This window comes from Callorhinchus milii, unplaced genomic scaffold (genome assembly GCF_018977255.1).
Source record: "Callorhinchus milii isolate IMCB2004 unplaced genomic scaffold, IMCB_Cmil_1.0 Scaffold10, whole genome shotgun sequence".
NCBI lineage: Eukaryota > Metazoa > Chordata > Chondrichthyes > Chimaeriformes > Callorhinchidae > Callorhinchus > Callorhinchus milii.
The window spans coordinates 13752643-13767831 of record NW_024704751.1 but is presented as its reverse complement, the minus strand read 5'-3'; the positions used below and the strand labels follow the sequence as shown (position 1 = coordinate 13767831).

Here is a 15189-nt window from a genome sequence, read left to right as displayed (position 1 = left end):
GTGGGGGGTGGGTGTGTGGTGTATGTGGGGGGGTGGGGGGTGGTGTATGTGGGGGGGGGGGTGGGTGTATGTGGGTGGGGGGGGATTGGTAAATCCTCGCTCTGGATGTGTTCTATTGGCTTTGATGTGATTTACAAGTGGCAAAGCCCTTTCACTTCTGTATTTGAAGCATTTTAAACCCACTAAATGTCTGTGTGTGTCTGTCTGTGTGTCTGTGTGTCTGTCTGTGTGTCTGTCTGTCTGTCTGTGTCTGTCTATGTGTGTCTGTCTGTGGGTATATAATGTTGGTCGATCGCTTTTCTGGGGTAATAACCCACCACTGGATGTGGGACGCTGCTGTGCGCAATGTTTGGCTCACAAAATCCACACTCAAATCCACTTTACAGTGATATTCCGTGAAGCGCTTTGAGACGTCTCGGAGATCACGCATCAAGGGCGAGGTTTATTCATATTTTTATTAAACCCAATGATCTGTGTGAAGCGGAGAGAAGTCGTATTGCAACGTGTGTATATGTATCTATATGTATTATTAATAATAATGGGGTTCAGGCAAAGGGAGGATTTATTATTGTGTCTTTTAAGATGGAAGTCCAAGTAAAACGTAAAACTGTACAAGTTGTTCTTTAGAAATGACTCCAGGACATTGCCTCTGATTAGTAACTAGTTCTAAACTGGTAGAGCGAGTGTGTGTGTGTATCTATATATATATAATATATAAATATAATATATATTTAACTTAGAAGAAGGCGTTATTATTTAGATATTAATTGGTCAGGGAACAAATATATGTTCCTCACCCCCAAGGAGTGTAAAAGTTCATCACTCTCTGTCCATTTCACCTTCTCTCTCTCTCTCTCCCTCTTTTTTCAACACTTAAACCTCTTCTCTCTCTCTGTGTGTGTGTGTTTTTTTTTGTGTCTGAGACATAAAAGTGTGTTCGAAATCTCCCCGGGGGGGGGAGAGAGAGAGAGAGGGGGGTCAGCGCCCGAACAAAACCTGTTCAACTTTTTGATGCGTAAATGACAAAAAAAAAAATAACACACACTGTAAAAAAAAAGGTCATTTAGTAGCTGTTGCTGATATAACCGTCTTTGCAAAATTACAGTTAAAAAGCTATTAATATCCCCCGTTTGCTGGTCGGTAGATGGGTTTTTTTTTAATCGAAAAACATACCGGATACCCCACTATTATACGCACAAACCCACCCACGCAAAAAGGCTTTGCGATTTGTACAAAGCACATTGCGCAATCTAAGCGCTGTTTACGAATGGGGGAGGGAAGGGGAGGGGAGTGAACACTCAGCCCAAATTCTGGCTCTGAAATAAGCAGCTGCCTTTTAACATTGGTATTTCCCTCTTCCCCCCCCCACACACACACACCCACCCCACCTCTCTCTCTCTCTCCCTCTCTCCCCCCCCTCCTCACAAATCAGTCCACTTTACAGCACTCACTGCCTCCAAAGTTTGCAAGTTCGGGGCGCTTAACAGTGGCGGAGCCTGACACCGAGGTGGGGACGGGGTGGAGGAGTGGGTGGGGGGTGGGGGAGGGGGTAACGGAGGAGTTGACCGTAAGCACGGTCGAAGGGAAAGGTCTTGAGGCGCGACACGAAAACGGGGAAGGAGGGAACGAGGCGGAGGGATAGAGTCCCAAAGTTTCAGGACGTAGTGGGCTGCCAATGGTGGAACGAAGGGGGTGGGGGGACGAGGGTCAAGCAGGAGGCTGGAGCCTGCAGCGCCGATGTTGTGATGCGCGGCGAGTAACCAAGTCGGAGGGTTAGGGACGGGGTATGGTAGTTTAACGCCGGTCTCCTTCGTGTCTCCGAGTTCTCTCTGCCTCTGTTAATGAGAGGGGTTTCAGCCACTGCGCCCCCGTTCTTGGAATTCAGTCGCGGAATCCTCCCACCTCACCCCCTTCCTCCCCTTTCCGCAACCCGCCTTAGCGCCTACCTGTCTGCCCGCGCTTTCGGCCGTCTTCTCGCCGTCAAGGTGTGCCTGAACGTATTCGAGGCGTCCTCTTGACGTGAAAGGCGCTATCGAAATGTAAATTATTGTTGGTGTTGTTGTTGTTCCTGTGCGTTCCTCGACGCAACATTTCATCAGTAACAGGTGAGATCAGTTCTGTGAGTGCAAATGTTGCCCCCGGGGGAATGGAAAGGACATTAATCTGTTTAACGTTTTTCAGGTGATGGCGAGGAGTGGAAATAATTCCTGCATCATAGAATTCGTTAGGAATGACAAAAAATATCGATACACCCCACCGGTTACTAATCGGAGGTCTGAGTAATTTTTTGAAGAACAAATTGTACGGTTTTACACAATCATTTTGTTGCAGGACTTCAATCTTAAAAGACACAATAAAGTGTCACTTTGCCTGCATTATTAATAACAATAATAATAATAATAATAATAATAAAATGCCGCCCGCATTCTCACCCGCACCAAACTCCGCTCCCCGACCCCCCCCCCCCCAGTCCTGGCCAGACTGCACTGACTGCCTGTCCGAGAGAGGATCGAGTTCAAGACCCTCACCCTCGTATTCAAGTCCCTGCACTCCTCTGCACCCCCCGACCTCTCTGACCTCCTCTCTCCTCAAAACGGTACCCGTTGCCTTCGTTCCTCCGGGTCTGGCCTCCTCCTCGTGCCCCGAGTCCTCCGCTCCACCCTCGGCGGCCGTGCCTTCAGCCACTACGCCCCGAGGCTCTGGAACTTCCTCACTCCCTTCGCCTCGCCCCTCCCTTCCTATTTTCAGTTCTCTGCTGAAAGACATTTCTTTTCGACCGCGCCTTTGGTCACCTTCCCCCACCTCCCCCCGGGCTCGGCCCCGGGATCCGTTACTGTGAAGCGTCCGGTGTGGAGGGCGCTATATACATCCAAGTTGTTGTTGTTAAAAATAATCATCGTAAATCTTGCATTTGATGCCTTTTGAATCAAGGAGGATGTCTGTAGTGTAGTGACTGTGTATTTTGTAGGCAAACCAATTTGGGCACAGCAACGACCCACAAACAGCCATGAAGTGAATGACCGATTTTATCTGCGGAATTGTTGGCCAGGACACCGGGGTGGAAAACCCCACGGTATCTTTAAGGTCTTTAATAATAGTCCTTACATTTGATATAGCGCCTTATCACGTCTGCGAGACGGTCTCAAAGCTCTTCACAGAATATACGGTAAAGTGAAGTGACTGTGTAGTTTGTGGGCGAAACATTTAATTTAATCCCTAGGAGTACAATACATTCACAGCGGGGGACATACCAGGCAGAAACAAATTTGTATTGAGCTTTCCTACATGTGGTAAAGTGCCTTTGCAAGTGGCTTCAAGTTATTTTTAAGCTGTGCCACTCATATGCATTGGAGTGCAAAAGCAGCGGGGACTAAATAACACTTGGTAATCCATCCCAACCACCTGTTATTTCACACAGTGCATATAGATTTGATATAGTTCATGTAACACATTTAGCTTCCCATTATTTGATGGCTTCCCATGATCTGCTGCCGTTAGTGTAAATGTCATAATACATAGGTACCTAATTACGACAGGGCATTGTGCGAAAAGAATCCCAAAAAATGACGCGTTATTCGAGTCTTAAACTACAATAATCCTTGCAGTCGTCGAGACATCTCAAAAGCGCTTCACAGGATTTTCGCAGTGTAGTGACTGAATTTACAGACGAACCCTGCAAAAATTGAAAGTTTTTTAATAAATAAATAAATAAATAAATAAATAAATGCAAGGCGAGCAAAAGCGTTTTAAGAGAAGATATATCTCTCTACCACCTTCAAGGGTGAAATTGCTATTCACAGCTCAGGCGACGGAGGAATCGCGGGGCAGCTCAGATGCTATAATGGTTTACTGACTCTCCGAGACAAATGGACTCTCACCATTAAACCCCTCTAACCAGCCAACCACAATTAGATCAGCTTTGATGTCTAATTATTTTGTTGCAACAACACCATTGGCCTCATTAAGGATAATCCTGGCCTTTGATACAGCGCCATATCAGGTTGTTGAGATGGCTCACAGCGCTTCACAGAATACCTTGGGATACAGCTTGGGACATGACATGTGCCTGGGGCTGCCAGGATAGGGGAAGGTGAACTGGATGGACTTTGGTCTTCTTTCGTCCAGGAAATTCTTAGGTTCTTATAAATAAAGTGGATTGACTGCGTAGTTGTGGGCGAATCGGGGCAGACGATAATTGTGCACGGCATTGGGAAAGTGGGTTGAGTGAGTTCCGAAAGCGCAGAGCCCCGAGGGAAGTGAGTTAACATAAACACAAGGGAGTCCCACTAGGTTAGTCGTGGTATGGGCGGATTGCTTTCCCGCTGACTGGCATTGCCTTGGCGCTGGGCGGTGGACTTTTTTTCCAAAAGATATAATTTCTCCCCATTCCCACCCCTCGACTGCTTGTCCCTCGTCCCCTCCTTTCCACCATCGGTGGCCGCGCTTTCAACCGCTACGCTCCAAAATTCTGGAACACTCTCCCTCTATCCCTCCGCCTTGCCCCCTCCTTCCCCATCTTTAGGTTGCGTCGGGAAACCTTCTCTGTGACGAGAGGTCAGATTCCCTCTTCCAGTGCTTCTCATTGTGGAGGGATCCCTTCTGATGTCTGGATATGCGTCGCCTCTAAAACCTGCGCTGTGTTTTAGCTGAAATAACATGAGCTGTAGCAGACTTGAGTGGGTGAGGGTTAAGCGCAACTACAACGGCTGTGAAAGCCTTCTTGCCTCGTGCAGAGCGGGTGGGATCGCACAGATTTCCACCGCTTGCCACTGTACCTGGAAATCGTGCAACTTGCAATACAACAGCCCTTTCCAAAAGCTCTGGCTTCTGACTTCCAAAAATGGAAGCGTTCAATTAAACGGGGTTTAATGGGCTGACAGAGGATTGCCTTGAAATGCACCGCTGTTCAATTTGCAGAGCTCGTGTGTGTGCGTGTGCGCGTGCGTGTGCGTGTGTGAGTCCGAGCATTTCAGTAAAAGGTTCTCTTGGAAGTGCCTGTTACAGCCACAGGTTCCCCTCACAAAGTAAGAAGCTCTCTGCCTCAGTAACCTGTGAGTCAGTACCGTGTATCCGTCTATCTATCGCAGTACAAAGTGCTCCCAAGACGCCATCCGGCTCGAAAGGCGCCGTATAAATGCAAGTCGTTGTTGCTGTTTGTTACGAAGCTTTCTTTTTCAATTCAGTTCCTGAGTGTAGGATTTGCGGGGGCTGAACTGGGCAAGAAAACAGGACACAAGAGGGAATTAAATCACCAATGCAAAGCACAATGCAAATAAAGAAAAACCCTAATCCTCCCCAATGGGAACGATTAAGGCTATATTCTCATCTTGGTTCACACGATGGTTATAAACTGCTTTGAGTCTCACTCTTGTGTATTGTGATGTCTGGGATGAGATAACGCCTTGTAATCACTCCCAGTTATCCATTATTCTCTCGGCTTAAAAATCTGTCGACAGTGACACTGAACGGCAGGCAGAATGGGTGTGCAATGGGTAGACACGATTTTCAGCTCTTCCCTCAATCCCTCCGCCTTGCCCGCTCTCTCCTTCCCCATCTTCAGGTCGCGTCTCGAGAACCATCCTCTTCGACCGAGCTTGGGTCGTCTCCCCTGTTCGCCCGGCATCGTGCTCCGCCACTGTCAAGTGCCCTGGGATGCTATCCAGCGCGCGGGCGCTATATAAATACAAGTTGTTGTGGTGGTGGTGTACTGGCAGCATGTATGAAACCCAACCGAAATCGACACATGCAAAATATTTATCTTTGTAGCCAATTGCACAAACAGTCGTGGATTGAGTGACCAAAATTATTATCATTGTTATTTCTGTTTTATTTATTCTTTGAAGGGTGTAATACTCCTAGAAAGCGATTCCCCCCCATGGACTAACAACCGGGCTCCTACTTACTGCGAGCGAAACAGAGGAGTGCGGAGTAAGGAAAATTGTCTAAGGTTTCGCCCCTAACCGGGAATCGAACCCGGGTCCTCTCACTTGCGAGGAGAGTACTTTAACCGCTACGCTACAGGGCGGCTGTGTGTGTTTTTAAAAGAAAAGCTACAAACAGTCTCTGCCCCCTACCCCCCCCCCCCCTCGCTCGCTCCTCCACCCGTTCCTTCCTTGAATCAGCACCAATTTCGGAATAATGTGTAAATCCTACTTAAAATGGGCATTTCATTTCTAACAGGAATCCTCGCTGAGTTTCCAAAGCTCAGCGGCCGGGAGCCAAAATATTGCGAATGCAATTGTGGTTTTGGCAGGTGATTGCATTCTTCCACCCAAAATGCAAATAAAAGTACTTAAGTACACTGCCCTGGATGACTCTTAAATGCGACATAAACAGCCAGGACTTTTAGCTCGCAGTCATTCTACTCACCGAATGCCTCCAGTTAAAGGAGCAATCCTGTTGATATGCCTTTGGCGCCAGGAACGGCTGATACAGTCATCTCACTGTTAACGACAGATAATAAAAGCTGAGAACAGAGCGGTTATTGTGACAGCGAAATACACCCATTAGCTCTCCTCGCAGCGCGGAACCGAGATTGCAGCGTGGATATTCGGAGCTTCTCGGAAGCACTTCATACCCTAAACTTACGCAACAGGCAAAAATACAACAACTTGTTGTCAAGAACTGGAGGCAGAGCAGATCCCAGTGCCGTTTCAAGAGTCGTGACCGCAGGGCAAGGGGAGGGTCCCAGACCATGGAAAATAATCATGGAAAAGGGAGTCATAGTCAATCCAATGCAGATCGTGCCAAGATATCATTCATCTGCTGTTTGAGATTTTGATCTGCTTTTGTGCATGTGGAATTGACCGGAGGTGGTTTAGACCTGAACTGTTGCTGCTGATAGTAATAGTAGTAATAATAATAATCCTTGCATTTGATACAGCGCCTTATCACGTCTTCGAGACACCTCAAAGTGCTTCACAGGATACACAGGCTGTGTATTTTGTGGGCGAAACCCACAAATCAAACCGTTGCCGAGTGCAAACGTACTGTACATCTGTTAGAGGGTTAGTTTGTCATTAGGCTAAATGTCCCTCACCTCCCCTGTTCGTTTATATAAATGCTGCTCTGTTTAGCATTTGCGAAAAAACATATCACGCCCTTTCGAAGTGCAAGCTTATTATGAATTATTAATTATAAATTATTATAATAATCCTTGCATTTGATATAGCGCCTTATCACCTCGTTGAGGCGTCTCAAAACACTTTGTAGGGTACACCGTAAAGTGGATTGACTGTGTTTTTGTGGGTGAAACGCGGCAACAACATCAACTATAAACTGAAATTGACTGAATGGTTCTTTAGACTATATCAGCATGGGTAAAATTTCACAAGAGTATAGATTTATTTGATTACCACAGTATTATTATTATTCGGAGCATCAGGAATTTGTCAAAATCTTAAATGTAATTTTTAATTTCGAAGCTTGTTATTTTTTTTCTGCAAATAGCCCCTAACTCCTCAGTCACACTGAACTCTCCTCGTGGCATCTGCTTGGAGCCTTGCGGGGTGGGGTGGGGGTGTGGGGGGTGGGGTTGAGGGGGGGAAATTTCCTTTCCCGTAGGAAAACCTACCAAAGTAATAAAAAAAACAGTCACTGCGCTTGCAAAACGCTTTGAGACATTTTGTCGTCTTGTGCTACAAAAGTTCTCCATTCTTGGACGCTTTAAGTACGAGCAGCCGAAAGCAAACAAGTTCAACAGCAGCTCACACCGAAATAAACGCCAGCAATTTCCAGTCATTTCGGCTCAGCGAGCGGTTCTCTATAAGCTCTCAAACCACACTACACCGTTGCCACTTGATAAGACTGTCAGGACTTTCCCGATGAGATTGCAGCCTGGTAATCACTTCCAGGTACCCATTATCCTTCTCATAATGGCAGAAGGAGCTAGTTAACCTTTATATTACAAGTCTATTTTCTTGGCTCCCTTCTGGGTTGTAGAACGATTGAGCCAAAGTTCTTGCAATTCCAGTACGTGGGAGTCAGACTTGAGAGGACATTCAGACCTCCTTTCAAAGGAACAATGAACAGCATTCAGAGTATCTCACAAGGTGAATCTGAGCAAAAGGGAGGCTCTGGCTTGGATTCAGAGAGAGCTCACTGCATTCTGGCTGGGGAATCAAATCAAAGTGTGACCTAGTAATAATAGTAATCATAATAATAATAATCCTTGCATTTGATAAAGCGTCTTATCCGTCATTGAGACATCTCAAAGCGCTTCGCACAACATCCATTGACTGCATTTTCTGGGCAAAGCTCGGCAAAAACAGTGTCCCACAAACAAGTCGTGGATTGAATGACCACATGTTTTTTGTTCGGCGTGGGGGAAGGGATTGTTACCTCCGGAAAGCGATCCGCCGATCGACTAACAACCGGGTTCCTACCTACTGCTAGGTAAACAGAGGTGTAAGGCGACTTGCCTAAGGTTTTGTATTGCCGGGGAATCAAACCCAGGTCCTCTCGCTTGTGAGATGTGTGCTCTAACCACAACGCTACAGGACACCACTCTGTTTGAAGGTTGGCTTTAAAAAAAAGGAGTTCTTGCACTGTAAACACAGCCTAAAAAGGGCTTTTTAACTGAAGGCAGCTGTGGAACTCGGGCCCTTAGCATTATAGGTAGCGTGATCAAGTCTTTTCACTAACCCCACAGGCCATGATTTTTAATTTAAAAAAATTAAAAATATAAATTTAGTAATTCTATCTAGAATTACTCGATTGACTTAGCCTTTATTGTTAAATGCCGGCTTTAGAAGCCTGGATGTTTCTTTTAACATCTACCTAGAGAGTTATAATAATAATCCTTGCATTTGATGCAGCGCCTTATATCGTTGCGACGTCTCAAAGCGCTTCACAGAATATACTGTAGTGACTATAGATAAATGTGGCAGCCAAATGTGCACTCACCAATGCCCTGCACATGGCCATTAAGCTGGATGCTGTTTGTAAGGCTTTGCTGTGTGCATATGGGCTGCCGTGTTCGCCTACAGTCACTGCACTTTACTGGAAGTCGAGTGAAGAGCTTTCAATGTGACGGGAATGAGATCAGATGCAAGTCTTAATTTTATTTTGTTAGAGTCGAATTTTAAGCGGCTGCAATCAGTGTGTCAGACTTTGGGCTTCTCATTAATATATAAATATTGCACGTGAGTAGGTCAGGAGTTAAGATCTAGGCTGACACTGCACACAGTACTGCAGGCAGCTCTGCCTCTTCTCGAGTGCCATGAGACATTAAGCTGAGGGGCCTGTCTGCCTGCTCAGGTAGACTTTAAAGAGAAGGGATTTTCTGCTGGCATCCTGGCTGGCAATCCTCCCGATAATTTGGTCATTCACCTCAAGGCTGTTCCCGCGGGGCTTTGCTGACGCAAATGACTGCTGTTTTTCTCTACAAAAATACATCATTACACTTGACAATAAATACCTGAGAGGCACTTTTAGGTCACAAGAGAGGTTCAGATGAAGAAAGCACTTTCATCATACATTTGACTCCATCCCGAAGTCTCTCCAACTCCCTCCCTCCTTCAAGGTCCATCTCAAGATCTTTCTCTTTGAACGCGCTTTCGATCATCTTTCCTCCCTGTTAATTACGCTCTGGCTAAATGATTACTTCCTGGTGTCTCGAAATTGTCCTTTGCCACCCTAAACCAAACTCCCTTTCTTTTGACATCTTGGTGCATTTGTGATCAAGTGCTATAAGAACCCAAGTCCTTTCTCTGTTACTCTCCATACTGCAAACGTACCGAAGAGACTAATCTTCCTCGGGCTATATATAAATTTAAATATAGAGAGAGAAACCTATAATTTGTTCAAAATAGTCTGTTCAGATCATGATAAAACACGAAGACGTTTCCAAAGAAGGATAGTCAGACGCGGCTTTGTGTACGTTGGAAAGGAAAGGAATACGGTCTCTCCGACGGAACATTATTCCTGACAAATGCACTCGGAGACTTGAACATTGTCCATGCATTACAGCGACGCTGTGCAGTAGCTTTTAAAAATCTCCAGCCACCCCGTTAATTACACGCAATGCAGCTAAGCCACAACAGTGCTTTGGTTTATGCGGCCTTGCTGGTATTTGCTCACGCAATGATTTCCATGTCCTTTCAATGACCCGAGCTCAATTCGCGTGCAACAGGGACCTGGAATGGTGTCTCTCTCTCTCTCTCTCTCTCTCTCTCTGCCTGACCTCAGTTACTGCTCTTGGCAGCTCTCTGCTCGCAGATGATGATGTGTCAACACTCAGCAAACTGCGAGGTGAAGCGAGGGAAGTAGGTTGTTGTAGCTGCTTTTGTGCGAAAGGAAAAAAAGGAGCACAGCCGCAGAATGATAACCCAGGCTCCTTCCTCGATCTCTGCCCGAGATTGCTTAATTACCCGGGACTCGTTCCAAATCTAGACAATACTCCCTCAAAGAGATTGAGTGGGAGGCTTTGGAAAAGAAACTGAAGGGAACTTACATGTTAGAACTACAGCTGCCTTGCCTTTTGACAGAGAGCTTTGATACCGTTAATATTTTGACGTTTTCCATGTTAGCTGTTGGGCGCTCAGACTTAGCGGACTCGCAATTGGCTGCCGTGTTTCGCCCACAAATTATACAGTCACTACACACTGTACAGTATATTCAGTGAAGCCCTTCGAGACGCCTGGAAGAGGTGATGAGGCACTGTATCAAATGCAAGGATTGTTCTTCTTATTATTATCTGACAAGACACAGCTCAGGTGCTGGACTCGGTACCATGGGGTGAGCAGTCTTGGGTTGTTTCAAAGGGAGGTGGTGGTGGGGGGGAGAGGGGGAACGCAGGAATTCGACAAAAACGCAACTCAAGTCAACGACAACAGTTCAGCCGATTCTGTCCATTCTGAATCATTACTTAGACAGAGTAAGTCAGGTGCTGCCCTGGAGCGTAGTGGTTAGCACACTTGCCTGGTCAGTGAGAGGATCCGGGTTCGATTCCAAGGCCGGAGCGAAACCTTAGGCAAGTTTCCTTACTCCTCACGCACGCCTCTGTTTACCCAGCTTTAAGCAGGGAACCCGGTTTTTAGTTGATTGGCGGATCGCTTTCCGGGGCTATTGATTAAAATTTTGATCACCCGATCCACGTCTGTTTGCGGGGACGCTGCTGTGTGCAGTTGTCTGCCACGTTTCGCCCACAAAGTACGGTCAATCCACTTTACGTCTCAATTCTCGAAGCGCTGCATAGAATATATTGTTAGGCGCTATATCGAATGCAAGGATTATTATTATTCTATTCTAAATAGTGGACTGTAGAGAGGTAAAAGGTTTCCTGAGATCGACTTTGCACTTATGTGGCTGCTGGTCATTTATCATTTGATGAGCAAACCTTATAAACATTTTGACGGTGTAATTAAGTTCCACTGGCACCAGTGGTGAGCCTTGACTGGATTTATGGAGGTTGTTTCTTAAATGATATGATGCAAATTCACAATATATTTCTTCTGGAGTAAGGTCCAATTAATTTCCCCTTTGCCTATACATCATGTTTTTTAGCTGCTCATTTTTAGCTGTACGTTGGCAGTAGTTTGCGTCGAGTAGTGTATTCTGCACACAGTTTCATGATTTTAGTTTTTTGTAGCATTTGAAACGTCGTTGAGACGCCTTAAAGCGCCTCACAGAATATACTGTAAATTGTGGGCGAAACAAGGCAGCCAATTGCGCACAGCGGTGTCCCACAAACAGTCGTGGAAACATTAACTAATAATCCTTGAATTTGGGGTGACTGAGTGTTTCGTAGCCAATTGTTTTCTTTTGCGCCCAGCAACGTCTCACAAACAGCCACGTAGCTCAGGGCCGGGTTCTATCGCTTGTTTGCTCAATGCCGGTTTATGCTGGGGTCAAACATGTGGCATTTCCTAGGCAAACACACACAGTCACTCCACTTTTCAGTACAGTTAGAAATTCTGGCGAGATCTCAGGGCAGTTTATAACTGGCAGCGTATTGACCTACAGCTGTTATCTATTAGCTAATAATTCACACCTGCTTTTTATTAACTTTGTCCTCATTGCGTTTGAGTCATTGCTGACTGGGTGGTCAACACATCCTCTGTCCATATGCTCGTGTCGTGGAGGGACCAGTAATTCCTTTCTATTCAGATTTTTTTCCCCTCAAGGGGTTGGATTGGGGGGGGGTTGAGAGGGTGGGATGTGGGTTGGACAGTGATCTTTCACCTCTGGGACCTGGGTTCAAATGCAGCCCAAGCTGGTTAGATAAAAGTTTCTTCTGTTCCTTAGCTACAAAGAGCCAAATAGAAAGCCACCGAGATGGACTCAGTCTAGTTTCTCGTTGACACGGGATGACAGTGAACAGTGGCTCTTGGCTCTGATAATAATAACCCAAAGCATTTGATAGGCCTTATCATGTTGTTGAACATCTCAAAGCCCTTCACAGAATATACTGCAAAGTGAATTAACTGTGTATTTTTTTGTGGGTGAAACGTGGCAGCCAATTGTGCACAGCAGCGTCCCACAAACGGTCGTGGATTGAGTGACCATTTTCTTTTCTTTTCGGAAAGTGATTCGCCAATCGTTTTAACAACCAAGTTACTGCTAGGGAAACAGCGTGGGCATGCGTGGGGAGTAAGGAAAGTCGCCTAAGGTTTCGCCCCGACCTGCCCGGGAATCGGACCCGGGTCCTCTCGCTTGCGAGGCGAGCGTTCTAACCACGACATTATGGGGACGCCACAATAGAAATCATCTATATATAAACACCAGTGTTCGTCACCTCGAAGACACCAAAATAACCCCAGCTTTTATTTTATTCCTCCTCGCACATGACACTTATCGCACAGATGGGGGCCATCAGTTAAGAACTAGTGAAAGTCACGGTGGCCTGAAATGTAACCGTCTCGAGATCTGGAGTTGAATAACTGTCGTCCATAAGTTTGGAAGAGCAGCTGAGTGCTGCTTTTTCACAGCCTTAAAGATAATTGTAGGAAAAAAGCTAAACAGACAGCACATATGGCTGATACTTGTTAACAGTGACATTTTCCTTTGTTTGTCCTCCCTTCTCAGCTTCAGTGTGTGATAATAACATAATCCTTGCCTTTGAAACAGAGTTTTACCATGTCGTCAAGTCGTCTCAAAGCGCTTCTCGGGATTATACCGTGAAACGGCTTGACTGTGCGTGTCTGTAGGCAAACGAGGCAGCCAATTTGTGCACAGCAAAGTCCCGCAACAGCCAACACATAATAATAATAATAAATTGGTCACTCAATCCACGATTGTTTGTGGGACGCTGCTGTGTGCAATTCGCTGTCACGATTCGCTCACAAATACTCAGTCAGTTCAATTAGAGTATATCCTGTGAAGTGCTTTGAGACCGTATCGAAGCAGTGATAATATAATAATAATCATAATCCTTGCATTTGATATGGCGCTTTTCACGTCTTCTCGACGTCTCAAAGCGCTTCACAGAGGAGACTGTAAAATGAACTGACCGTATATTTTGTGGGCGAATTTTGTGGGCGATATATCAAATGCAAGGATTATTATTATTATTATTATTATTTAGTGATTGACCAATTTACCTGGGGGCTGGTTGGCCAGGTTAGCACCTCACAGTCCAGCCATTGTACTCCACATCAGCTCCTTGCACCAGCAATTCTTCTAATCCCTCTCAGTGGGGCTGCTATTCTAGAAGCAATTAACGCGCATTCTGGGCAGCTTTTTGTGTGTGGCTGACTGGGAACCGGGTTCAGCGCTGCCTAGACTAATTTACTGACGACCTTTACAGCCGTCAACCAGACTTTCATCCCATCAGCCTGGGCTCCGTCCAAAACCCCAGTCCCAGAGGTGAAAGGGCAGTGTGCTAACCCACTGCGCCACCCAATCCCATTTAATAAATCACTCTAATGGTTTTTAGATGGACTTCAGACGTGCGAGGCTGAGCTGCCAGCCAGTTTAATTCCTCTGGCTCAAACACACGGTGGTTTTCTGTGTTGATCTCCAGTTCCACTGCACCTAAGACTTTAGTCTGTGAGGTGAGTGGCATTGTGGTCACAGTTAAAGGGGAACAAGTCACAACTCTTTGTTGACCGTGAAAGGCCTGAGGTGTCACAGTAATTTCCCCGGACCTCCCCCAAAAAACTCTGCTCTGATGTGCATGATAATATCCTCGTGCTTGGTACAGAACCTTAGCGTGCTATCAGAACGTCTCAAAACGCTTCACCAGATTTACTGCGATGTGTAGTGACTGAGTGTTACGTAGGTGAACGCAGCAGCCAGTTTTGCGCACTACAACGTCCCGTGAAACAAACAGCTGTGCGTTGACTTGTGCTCCTATTTACTAACGATTAACTGAGAGGCCCTCATGTAAGCCAAAGGTCCTGACATTGGGCCCTTGAGGCGAAAGGTCCTGTAACGTTGACCTGAATTAGTACAGTATTGCAGCCAAGATGCATTTTTTTTGCTAACACATCCTGTTAGCGCTGTGGTGAACAGTAATCTGCACATTGAGGTTTGGACTGATGGCAGTATTGATGCCTTGGAGATCTTGCATCGTGCTATGTGTGCTCGCTAGGCGTTGTGGTTTTGTGAGCTGTAATTGGAAGGAGTTGAGTTTCTCAACCCCCATTCTGATTGAGTGAAGCTTCATTGCAGCTTTACTAAGACACCTTGCGTCGCACAAAACCACACAGCCCAGAAGGTTTGCAGCTCGTTTCCTGGCTTGTGCTGAACTAGTTGATCAGAGCCAGGAACAGCCACAATTAAACTTAGTTTCACTGAGCGAGGAATGTGAAGAGAGTCAGGAGCCTGCTCCTGATCATCAATAATAATATAATATAATATACATTTATATAGCACCCTCAAGCAAGGTAGTGTCCCAGAGAGCTTAAGAGATGTCTCAAAGTGCTTTGCAGGATATACTGTAAAGAGGTTTTGACTGCGTTATATCGTGGGCGAAATACGGCTGCCATTTGGGGGGTTTGGACGTTAGTTGCAAATGCGGGGGAGAGGAGATACAACAGCCTGAAAGTTGTCTGAATGAGTGAGTTGTCGTCATTTGTTTTGCCCACAAAATATAGAGTCACTACACTTTACAGTATATTCCATGAAGCGCTTTGAGACGTCTGGAAGACGTGATGAGGCGCTATATCAAATGCAAGGATTATTATGATTATTATTATTACTGAGACACCTCCATAAAGTGAGGTTAAACGACGCTGCTCAATGGGT

At 45.9% G+C, this 15189-nt stretch overlaps 1 protein-coding gene across 1 annotated transcript in view; it reads left to right on the top strand.

Moving 5' to 3' along the window:
- Positions 1-15189, top strand: part of LOC103179605 (forkhead box protein O3) — a 56972-nt gene that overhangs the window by 1203 nt on the left and 40580 nt on the right. The window lies entirely within an intron of this gene.